The sequence below is a fragment of the Rana temporaria genome, chromosome 9, assembly GCF_905171775.1.
Source record: "Rana temporaria chromosome 9, aRanTem1.1, whole genome shotgun sequence".
NCBI classification, from domain to species: Eukaryota; Metazoa; Chordata; class Amphibia; order Anura; family Ranidae; genus Rana; species Rana temporaria.
The window spans coordinates 26,001,507-26,014,074 of record NC_053497.1 but is presented as its reverse complement, the minus strand read 5'-3'; the positions used below and the strand labels follow the sequence as shown (position 1 = coordinate 26,014,074).

At 42.2% G+C, this 12,568-nt stretch overlaps 1 protein-coding gene across 2 annotated transcripts in view; it reads right to left on the bottom strand.

Annotated features, from left to right (window-relative positions):
* Positions 1-5,152, bottom strand: part of LOC120913215 (carbonic anhydrase 12-like) — a 46,616-nt gene extending 41,464 nt beyond the window's left edge. The window contains exon 1 of one of the 2 annotated variants that reach the window (XM_040323010.1): positions 5,055-5,152. The gene's annotated coding sequence lies outside the window, so the exon portion shown is untranslated. Of the gene's footprint in view, positions 1-5,042 lie in introns of both variants that reach the window. The other variant, XM_040323011.1, reaches the window with a different exon arrangement.
* Positions 5,153-12,568: the final 7,416 nt, after the last annotated feature.

Sequence of the window (12,568 nt, the reverse complement as noted above, 5' to 3'; positions counted from 1 at the left end):
CAGTCGGTCCAGTATTAATGGGGGGGGGGGGTAAGTCCTGGAGTTTCAATCCAGGGTTGCCATTTGGAGTAAAATGTATGATGTGCGTGCCTGTGTTGTTACTTTTTCACGCACTAGAAAGAAGTTACATAGTTAGTCAGGTTGAAAAAAGACACAAGTCCATCCAGTTCGAAAACATAGTACAATCCCATACACCCAACTCCATACCCACAGTTGATCCAGAGGAAGGCACAAAACCCCAGCAGAGCATGATCCAATTTGCTACAGCAGGGGAAAAAACTGCTTCCTGATCCCCCGAGAGGCAATCGGATTTTCCCCGGATCAACTTTACCTACAAATCTTAGTACTCAGTTATATTATGTACATTTAGGAAAGTATCCAGACCTTTCTTAAAGCAATCTACTGAGCTGACCAGAACCACATCTGGTGGGAGTCTGTTCCACATTTTCACAGCTCTTACTGTGAAGAAACCTTTCCGTATTTGGAGATGAAATCCATTGAGTTAACCCGATCAATCCATTGCTTGACTGTGGAAGCATGAGGGGACAACCACAACCTAGAAATCAGTTTTCGGACTAATTATTGTGATATATAGAGGAGCAGGGTACATCTCCTCATCAATTGCCCCCAGGATACAAAGCAATGGCTCCATCTGCACTTTTAGTGTTAATACAGTGTAAATAAAATCTATGACCCCCTTCCAGTATCTATAAAGTTTTGGGCATCTGCACAGCAAATGAATCAGATCGCCCTCCGGTCTCACATTTGGGACATGAGGGAGACTCTCTTCAGAATAGCTACGTTGGTGTACGGTAAGATCTGTGTAATATAAACAGTTGTGATAAGTTATACGAAGGAGAGACTGAACTCTCGGGTACAGATTGTAAGCATAGATCCCATGTGTCTCCACCAATGTTAATTTCGTTGACTAAAACTACTTAAACGTTTTAGTCGACTAAAATACGACTAAAACTAAAACCATTGCGATGACTAAAACGGCATTTTAGTCAAAAGACTAATGCCGTGTACACACGATCATTTTTCGGCATGAAAAAAAACGACGTTTTTCGGCATGTAGAAAAAACAACGTTTTTCCAACTTCATCATTAACCACTTGCCGTCGCTGCACCGCCGAAATACGTCCACAAGGTGGCTCTCCTAGGCGAGACCACGTAAATGGACGTCCTGCCTATTAGCCGCCACTAGGGGCGCGCGCGCGCGCCCCCCGCTCGCCCCCGACTCCCGTGCGTGTGCCCGGCGGGCGCGATCGCCGCCGGGCACACGCGATCGCTCGGTACAGAGCGGGGAACGGGAGCTGTGTGTGTAAACACACAGCTCTCGTTCCTGTCAGCAGGGGAAATGCTGATTTTCTGTTCATACAATGTATGAACAGAAGACCAGTGTTTCCCCTAGTGAGGCCACCCCCCCCCCCCCACAGTAAGAACACACCCAGGCATACTTAACCCCTTCCCCGCCCCCTAGTGTTAACCCCTTCACTGCCAGTGGCATTTTTATAGTAATCTAATGCATTTTTATAGCACTGATCGCTATAAAAATGCCAATGGTCCCAAAAATGTGTCAAAAATGTCCGAAGTGTCCGCCATAATGTCGCAATACCGAAAAAAAAATCGCTGATCGCCGCCATTACTAGTAAAAAAAATATTAATAAAAATGCCATAAAAATACCCCCTATTTTGTAAACGCTATAACTTTTGCGCAAACCAATCAATAAACGCTTATTGCGATTTTTTTTAACGAAAAATATGTAGAAGAATACGTATCGGCCTAAACTGAGGAAAAAAAATGTTTTTCTATATATTTTTGGGGGATATTTATTACAGCAAAAAGTAAAAAATATTCATTTTTTTCAAAATTGTCGTTCTATTTTTGTTTATAGCGCAAAAAATAAAAAACGCAGAGGTGATCAAATACCACCAAAAGAAAGCTCTATTTGTGGGAAAAAAAGGACGCCAATTTTGTTTGGGAGCCACGTCGCACGACCGCGCAATTGTCTGTTAAAGCGACGCAGTCCCGAATCGCAAAAAGTACTCTGGTCTTTGGGCAGCAATATGGTCCGGGGGGTAAGTGGTTAAAACGACGTTGCCCACACACCATAGTTTTAAAAAAATGCTCTAGCAAAGGGCGGTGACGTACAACACGTACGACAGCAGTATAAAGGGGAAGTTCCATTCGGATGGCGCCACCCTTGGGGCTGCTTTAGCTGATTCTGTGTTAGTAAAAGATGATTTACGCCTTTCTGTCTGTTACAGCGTGATGAATATGCTTACTCCATTATGAACGCTAGTTTTACCAGAACGAGCGCTCCCGTCTCATAACTTTCTTTTGAGCATGCTCGAGTTTTTAACGTCGTCTTAGCCCACACACGATCATTTTTTACAACCCGAAAAACGACATTTTAAAAAACGACATTAAAAAATGCAGCATGTTCGAAAAAAAAATTTGTCGTTTTTCAGAAGCCGAAAAACAATGTGAAGCCCACACACAATGATTTTAAATGACGTTTTTAAAAATGTCATTTTTTTCATGCCGAAAAACGACCGTGTGTACGCGTTATAAGACTAAAACTAAATTTAAATTTGACTTCAAAATTTACACTGGTCTGTGTTGCATGTTCATATCTCATTACCATAAATAATAACATATTTGATTCTTCACTCCAGCAGTATATAATGAGTTTGGAAGTTGTAGAGAAATGTTAACTAAAGCATTTACAATTTAATTATACCCATTCGATTTTAGGCGACTAAAATGGGTTTTAGTCAACTAAAACGTACTGGAGATTTAGTCGACTAAATACCACTAAAACAATTGCAGAAGATTAAAATGGGACTAAAACTAAAATGCCATTTTAGGCCTGATGCCGCGTACACACGACCGTTTTTCATGACGTGAAAAATGCAATTTTTTTAATTGGTCATTAAAAACGATCGTGTGTAGGCTCCAGAGCATTTTTCTCGATGTGAAAAATGGCCATTAAAAATGCTCTACTAAAACTCACCGACAACGTATTAATCCATAAAACCAGTGGCCTATACTCTATCAAAGGAAACAGAAAGGTCTAATAGCATACAGTTGACCACTGGTGCCTCTGCAAAAAACTCCACTCTTTTGCCCTCCAAGCCCTTGCTTTTTCATGGTTCTCCTCCTAAGTGCTTTTGATGTCACCTACAACTATATTTCCTGCTTTCATCTTTCTCTTTCCATAGGGTTACCCCTCTGTCCTCAGATCCCTTCCATTCTCTATCTACACCTCCTCCATTGGTCACTTGGTAACCTCCCATTTCCAACAATACCTCCCCATGTTGATGACAAATCTCTCTATGCTGCACCTGAACCCTTCAGTCTCCCTACACATCACTAATTTGCCAACTGACACTCAGTATAAATATCAGGCCTCGTACACACGATTTTTTTTTTGCCGAGGAAACCGGTCGTGTGTACATTTTTCGACGAGGAAACTGTCGAGGATTCGTTGAGCCAAAAAGAGAGCATGTCTTCTTTTTCCTCTACGGGAATGGAGAAACTTGCCTTGTCGAGTTCCTCGACAGCCTAACAAGGAACTCGATGTGTTTCGCCCGTCGAGTTCCTCGGTCGTGTGTACGAGGCTTCACACAACTTCTAAACTGAGCTCATAATATTTTCTTTCCCCAGTGCCCCCTCCCCAGACTTTCTCTCAAGATCAAAAATACAATTACCGGTTCCTCCCCTCATGCCAGGGTGCCAGGTATAATCTTGACCTTTCAGGTCCAAATCCAATTACTGTCCAAATCTTGCTGCCTTCACTTCCCTAACATTTCCTAAATACACCCCTTAACCAAATAACCACCAAGCTACTAGTTCACTCCCTTGTTACCCCTTGCCTTGACAAATTTAAGTACTTCTTTGTTGGCCTACCTCTACACAGGCATCCACCTTTGAGACTGCTCAGTGTCTGCCAATGCCTCCACTTCTACTCACCCAACAAATCAAATTCCAAATACTAACAACAAAGCCATCTACAACTCTGCCCCAAGCAACATCACCAACCTCTTCTCAAAGTATCACCTAAACCATTCTTGTGCCATACGTGTGTGTGTATATATATTGATAAAATATATGGTTCATTTTTTGGGGGACTGGGTTCATGTATAAATGGAGTAACATGGGGGGTCTTAATCAGGGGTCAAGTCCTGGGGAAAAAAGTGTGGGAACTCCCACCCAAGATCCACTCCCTCACCAAAAAAAAAAAAATGATACGCTCATATGCATAATTACTAAACCGCATGATTTTTTTTTTCAATCCACTGTACCTTAGTAATCCTTTAAGTTACTGGCCGCTTCCTGTATATGGATTCATCGGGTAGCAAGTTCTTTCTAAATCCCGCGATAACTCGCGGCAGATCTCCGCAATGTCTCCTGGGAACAATGACAAAAGCTCCCAGGAGACATTGCGGCATCGAGGAAGTGACGGAATACTCGCACACTACAGTACCTGATGAATCCATATACAGGAAGCGGCCAGTAACATAAAGGATTACTAAGGTTCGCCTGCCCCTGACAGTGACTCGAGCTGGGCATCGCCACTTAGTGAAGGATTGGCTCAGGCGGCTCGGCTGCTCTAGTCCTGCAAAGGGAACTGCGTTCCTGCTGTGAAAAAAGTGCAGGAACTCCGTTCCCACGCGTTCCCGCAGGACTTGAGCCCTGGTCTTAATACGTCTTGAGATCTGTAATCGGAAACCAAGATTTCAGACAATCCTTCAAACTGGATGGACAAAAGTGGTTCCATAGTCACAGACACCACCAAAAACTTTTTCTACTTTTATAATTGTCTGGAGACACATGTGAAGGTGATGGTTGGAGAAAAATAAATACGTTTTTAAAAGATATATATTACAATTATAGTTTGATCCATAGAGTTAGAGTGCAGAAAGGGAAGAGCTTATATTATAGGAGAAAAGCATGAAAAAAGTTACAGTAGCAAACAAATATAAAAATAAATACAGTTAATACAATGAAAAAAATGATATAAAAGAAAAACACACCGGAATACTTACAGCTTGTTGCTTTGATTAACTACAAATCTGATCCAGACTAAAAGTGTTTATAATGTTATTTTCTGTTCAGTCATATACAAAATTTAGAGACCTCCTCCTTTTGCACACGGTCAGTAGATATACAGGGAAACACTGTCACCTGTTTAATATTGCGTTTTATCTTTATCAGAATTTTTCCAGTGATAGTCAAGGACAGTTTGTGTTGTACTATTCTGCAGTTATAACTGATGTTATTTTAGGTAAATGTTATGTAAGAGAGGTAAAATTGCGCTCAAGCATGTAAATTGTGTTCTCTTTTGCAAGCTAACAGTATTCATTTTTGTAAGGTTATGTCACACAAAGTCTAGGAGCTATGCCACCAATGCACCTTAATGGTCTAACCATTAATTGGTCCCTAGTCTTGTTGGGTTTGCTATAAATGGAACAAAGAAGAGTAGGCAGCCCGTGCGCTCCTTTCTACCTACTCTTCCTAGTTCACATGTGGAAACAACCATAAGGCCGTACCCAGAGGTAGCAGCCCAGGCCCCAAGAGAGGTATCCGTCACCTTTTTTTAAGTTGGGCACAAATCATTGGAAGTCAAGTCTTCCTACTCGCCCCTTTTCATCACCCGCCCACAAACACTGACTGATTGAGTCAGTCCAGTGCTGTCTTCAATCCCAACATGCTATAATTTAGGGCTGTCACTGATTAAAATTTTCGTGTTCAATTAATTATAACACGCATACATTTTTCGGATCACCAACATATATAATCCCCACTGTAACATCCATAGACATCTCCCCCACTGTAACATCCACAGACATCTCCCCCCACTGTAATATCCACAGACATCTCCCCACTGTAATATTCACAGACATCTCCCCCACTAACATCCATAGACATCTCCCCCACTGTAACATCCTTAGACATCTCCCCACTGTAATATTCACAGACATCTCCCCCACTGTAATATTCACAGACATCTCCCCCACTGTAATATCCACAGACATCTCCCACTGTAATATTCACAGACATCTCCCCCACTGTAATATCCACACACATCTCCCCCCCCCCACTGTAATATCCACAGACATCTCCCCCACTGTAATATCCACAGACATCTCCCCCCCACTGTAATATCCACAGACATCTCCCCCCCACTGTAATATCCACAGACATCTCCCCCCCACTGTACTATCCACAGACATCTCCCCCCCACTGTAATATCCACAGACATCTCCCCCACTGTAATATCCACAGACATCTCCCCCACTGTAATATCCATAGACATCTCCCCCCCACTGTAATATCCACAGACATCTCCCCCCCACTGTAATATCCACAGACATCTCCCCCACTGTAATATCCACAGACATCTCCCCCACTGTAATATCCATAGACATCTCCCCCCCACTGTAATATCCACAGACATCTCCCCCCCACTGTAATATCCACAGACATCTCCCCCACTGTAATATCCACAGACATCTCCCCCCCACTGTAATATCCATAGACATCTCCCCCCCACTGTAATATCCACAGACATCTCCCCCCCACTGTAATATCCACAGACATCTCTCCCCCACTGTAATATCCAAAGACATCTCCCCCACTGTAATATCCACAGACATCTCCCCCCCCCCACTGTAAAATCCACAGACATCTCCCCCCACTGTAATATGGTCCACATCTCCCCCCACTGTAATATGGTCCACATCTCCCCCACTGTATAGGAAGATTTGTGCTTGCTTAGTCTTACCAGAGAAGCCGGCCAAACATGAGCAGTTGAAGCCGGGTGATGTCAGCGCGCCGCTCTAGGCTCACCTAGGCCGCCACCGGGTGGACCAACACTTTGGGAGCTAGGCCGAAGCCGCTGCCTTTCCTATGGCCAAGGCAGAAGCGGAGCTCCGCGGATCATGTGGTGTGCCGATCCGCATATGGTGACCTGTTCAGATCACGGATCATTTACGATCCGTTGCACCACTAGTATCGATCAAAAGAATTTTGATCGATCAAAAAAATATATACGATTAATCGAGGAATTAATCTTTAATTTCCACAGCCCTACTATAAATGGAAGGCCATGCTTTCTAACTATATAATAATGCATAAAATTATGTATTGGCATGGTAGAGTTGAAAGAGGAAATTGAGTAGACCTGTAAATTGATAAAAATTATACAATTTGAAAAGCAAGAGAAACTACCCTGTAATGACATTTGTAAAATTAGGTAGAGAGTAATAAGTAAAAAAATTATACAAACAGTATAAGTAACACCGCGCTACTTGAAAAAACATATAGATGGCTGCCAACACAACAGAAATAGATCAATTCTGTAAAAACATACAATAAAACAAAAAAAAAAATATTTAGCGCTACACTTTTTTGTTTTAGAGAGTAATAAGTAATTGGTAGTGGGTATCAAAATTTGATTAAAAACTGTTAAAGCTTAACTCCATATATTCCACTTCCATTTGGGAGCAGTTTACTCAGCTAAGGATTTTTCAGAGCCCTGCCAGACAGCACAGCCAATTTAGTGACTGGACATTTCTTTGCTGCAATTAAGGTAGTAGACGATGCTTAAAAGTTTTGCATGTCCGACCGCTTATCAATCAGGGGAATACCGCCTAGTACATTATTTGCTAAATTTGTGTACAAAAAACTGCCCCTAACTCAAGAAAACTCCACGCTGCTTCCCCAAACTTATGGGTAAGAGAGCATGGGCCGATTTACAAATCGGCTTCTGTACAACTACCCTGTCGGATAAATGCTGCTCAGTCAGCGCCGCCGGCTATAGCCGTCAATGCCGAGCAGTGTGTTCTGATGGGAGGGGGGTCCATCCGCTGTTGGAACACATTAGCTCAGTGGGAAGGATTCCACCATTCACCTCAAATGTGTGGAAGGGGGAATCCGGTCATTGGCTATGAGCTGCCTTAGACCAAGACTTATTTTCCATAAGTTTACATTTCCATATTACTATTGACCCTAAATAGCTTTTGTGTTACTCATTCACTGGTTTTACATTGACTGTCATGCTTTTCTTCCTGTTACCTATTAATTGTTTATTTTTTCTGTTAGTGGATTACAGGAATAGGACAACAATATGCAAAATATCCAACTTATGTATATCCAGAGAATATTAAGGCTTTAATCCGGTCCGTCTTTCCAAAAGGAATATGTAACTATCCCGATCCTGATCATGAAAAGGTGAGTTTTGTTCCTAAAGCGGAATTTCCGGACACAATTTCACTTTTTAAATATAAATACCCCTGTAATACACAAGCTTAATGTATTCTAGTAAAGTTAGTCTGTAAACTAAGGTCCGTTTTGTTAGGTTGTTACAGCATTTAGACACTTTATAAAATAGAAATTGACTGGGGCCATCTTAAGTGTGGTCATCATGAAGCCAGACTGTATGACTTGCTGGATTTCAGCCTTGCATATCTCGCACATGCTCAGTGCTGCACAAGCAGTGTAATGGACAGTACAGGTGCTGAAACCTGATCTGAAACCTAAGTCACATGATTCTTCGAGACTGGGGAGTGCACAGACTCCTGGAAAGTTACACCCACTACATTCCCAGGAGTCTGTGCGGTGTAGGTTAGGAAGCTTAAGCACCTAGGTGCAGGAAGAGGGAAGATTAACTATTCTGCCTAGCAACAACACTTTGAAGGCATCTAAAAAAAAATTTTTTTCTTAAAGGACTAATGACATTTTTTTTAAAACTACTGATGTAATGTTATATTTATGGGTGGAACTCCACTTTAAGATGGGTTAGGTATTTTTATAAAATGCCACATCCATAGCTTAAAGCTAAATGTCATACAGTGCCTGTGCCGTTTCATACCAGCCAGCTCCAGGCAGGGGCGGACTGACCATTCGGGCACTGCCCAAGGGCCCCATGCCACTAGGGGGCCCCATCAGGGTTGCCAGCCTCAGAAAAAGCAGGGATAGCATTTTAAAAATCTGTGTTTTTTTTTAAATCCCAAGAAAATAGCAGCCCCGCCTCTCCAGTAATTTTTCAGTGTGTGTATGTATACTGTGGGCCAGATCCATAGTGAGAGTACGCCGGCGTATCTACTGATACGCCGGCGTACTTTCAAATTTCCTGCGTCGTATCTTTAGTTTGAATCCTCAAACCAAGATACAATGGCATCTGGGTTTGATCCGACAGGCGTACGGCTTCGTACACCTTCGGATCGTAGGTGCAATACTTCGGCGTCCGCTGGGTGGAGTTTGCGTCGGGTATACAAATTAGCTATTTCCGACGATCCACGAACGTACGCGCGGCCGTCGCATTCTCTTACTTCGTCTCTAGTCGGCTTTTTCCGGCGTATAGTTAAAGCTGGTATTTTGCGGCGTATAGTTAGATTTGCCATGTTAAGTATGGCCGTCGTTCCCGCGTCAAAATTTGAATTGAATTTTTTTTGCGTAAGTCGTCCGTGAAATCGGAATGTACGTAAGTTCCGTCTAAGTTAAAAAAATGACGTCCTAGCGAAATCTGGTGGTTTTGCATGGTAGCCAATCGGCTTCTAACTTCAGCTTGTTCAATTAACTGCTTGCCGACCGCCGGCGGCAAGTCGGTTCCCCTGCGCGAGAGCACGTAATACAACGTCGGCTCCCGCGCAGGCCACTAGGTACACGTGCACGCCCCGACCCCGTGCCCGGCGGGCGCAATCGCCGCCTGGCACCCGCGATTGCTCGTTAAACACACAGCTCCCGGTCCTATCAGGAACATAGATCAGTCATTTCCCCTAGTGATGCCACCCCCCCTACAGTTAGAACACACCCAGGGAACATACTTAACCCCTTCCCCGCCCCCTAGAGTTAACCCCTTCACTGCCAGTGGCATTTTTATAGTAATCCAATGCATTTGTATAGCACTGATCGCTATAAAAATGCCAATGGTCCCAAAAATGTGTCAAAAGTGTCCGAAGTGTCTGCCATAATGTCGCAGTACCGAAAAAAACGCTGATCGCCGCCATTACTAGTAAAAAAAAAATATTAATAAAAATGCCATAAAAATACCCCCTATTTTGTAAACGCTATAACTTTTGCGCAAAATCAATAAACACTTATTGCGATTTTTTTTCTTTAATCGAAAAATATGTAGAAGAATACGTATCAGACTAAACTGAGAAAAAAAATGTTTTTTTTTTAATATATTTTTGGGGGGATATTTATTACAGCAAAATTTAAAAAATATTATTTTTTTTCAAAATTTTTGTTTATAGCGCAAAAACTAAAAAAAACGCACAGGTGATCAAATACCACCAAAAGAAAGCTCAATTTGTGGGGAAAAAAGGACGTCAATTTTGTTTGGGAGCCACGTCGCACGACCACGCAATTGTCAGTTAAAGCGACGCAGCGCCGAATCGCAAAAAGTGCTTTGGTCAGGAAGGGAGTAAATTCTTCCGGGGCTGAAGTGGTTAAGACTGTTTGGATCACTATGAACTTTACACTACCATATTCGATTATTGATGTTTGATTTAGCTGATGGAGTCATATTTGAGCATGAGGTCATTATCCTTTGAACACATGATTTATTGGTGATTTATCCATTTATATTTGTTGAATTTTTTATTATGTAGAATCCTGGTTCTTAGTAGCGCAGCATCTAACACACACATCATTTTTCTAATGTTTACTTGGTGTGGGAACACACACTGATGCTAAGCAGCAGCTGTAGCATTGTATTGGCACAGAATTTAAAACAATTTTATTTACACTTCTACATTGTATTTCTAAGGTGGCGCAGAAGTAACACTTTCATTAATTATTCACAATTGCATTTTACATCTACAGTCATGTTTTTCTTTGTCTTTCTCTAGGTTGTCAGAGTGACAATGGAAGATTTGTTCATGGTGCAGGCATAATGACTCCAAATGTGCAAGCAACAGAAGTGTCTAAACATGACTGCAGACTTGTGACTTCATACTATGTATATGACAGTTTTGTGTTCACTTGGAAAAAAAATGTATCAAAAATATTTTTTTTGTATGTGTTTTTTTTTTTTTTTTTTTAAGGTTAGGTTGATATCTATGATTGTCAGGAACACGTGAAAAATCATGCCATTTGCCGAGACAGAGAAATACACTGCCATTAAAGCGGAGGTTCACCCATAGAGAACACATTTTCCCCCTAGATGGATGCTCATTTTGTCTAGGGGAATCGGCTAGTTTTTTTAAAATATGATCCGTACTTACCGTTTACGAGGTGAATCTTCTCCGCCGCTTCCGGGTATGGGCTGCGGGACTGGGCGTTCCTTCTTGATTGACAGTCTTCCGAGAGGCTTCCGACGGTCGCATCCATCGCGTCACGATTTTCCGAAAGAAGCCGAACATCGTTGCGCAGGCGCAGTATAGAGCCGCACCGATGTTCGGCTTCTTTCGGCTACGAGTGACGCGATGGATGCGACCGTCGGAAGCCTCTCGGAAGACTGTCAATCAAGAAGGAATGCCCGCTCCCGAAGACCCATACCCGGAAGCGACGGAAGAAGATGCATCTCGTAAACGGTAAGTACGGATCATATTTTAAAACAACTAGCCGATTCCCCTAGACAAAACGAGCATGCATCTAAGGGGAGAAGAGAAAAAAAAAAACAATTGGGTGAACTCCCGCTTTAAGCAGACAGGCGGCAGTGGCATTGTTAATTGCACCCCCAAACACCTGCAAATGTGCATGATACAGTTAGGTGTTGCACATTTGCAGAAAAGAGTCAGACTTCTTGTCCCCATTTTTCTCACACATAGGTCAGCCCACTGGAATAATCTACACATGATGCGTGGGAACGCGCAGAAACTTGACCAAGCTTTATCGCACCTGTAGATGTGAACCAAGCCTCAACGTAATCTTCATTTCGACATTCTTGTTTTTTTTCACGTTTGCTTGTTTATATTTTTGCTGTTGGGTTAAATAAAGAGTTTTGTAATTTGCAATGATTCTTTCTTTTTTATTATATATGTAGAGAAAAGTTATCAGCCAGACATGGGATGCATTGTTTTATTATGTCAGCCAATTCCATCTATGGGCATTCACGCTGGACAGAAGTCAATCTAATGGTCCACTTTTGATGAACAGAAATGTTAGAAAATTTCTATTTGATCAGCGACTGCAGCGCTGATGAGTGTATTCTGAAAGCGGAGTCCCTGCTCTCAGAATACAATAGTGTAGTGGAGAGGATTCCTCCATTCATCTCACTTGTGTAGATGAAGGAACCGGTTTTAATTAAAACAATAGTTTGTGTTCTGTATGAAGGCATCAGAAGACTGTGTGATATATAATCTATTTCTAGTAAGATAAATGTACCTAGAGAAAGACCAGAGGTACAACGAGCAATGTATGTTCCAAGTATGGATTATCACGCTAGGAGGAACTACCCCGATGTGTGCACACAAATTCATACAAGGTCATTATATTACAGGGCCAGTCTTGGCTGGATGGATGTGTTTGCTCACTCAGTGTACTTTACGATAAAATAGACTAAATTAGAAAGTAACAAACTGTGTCAAAAAGTTTACAGCTCCTCACTTTT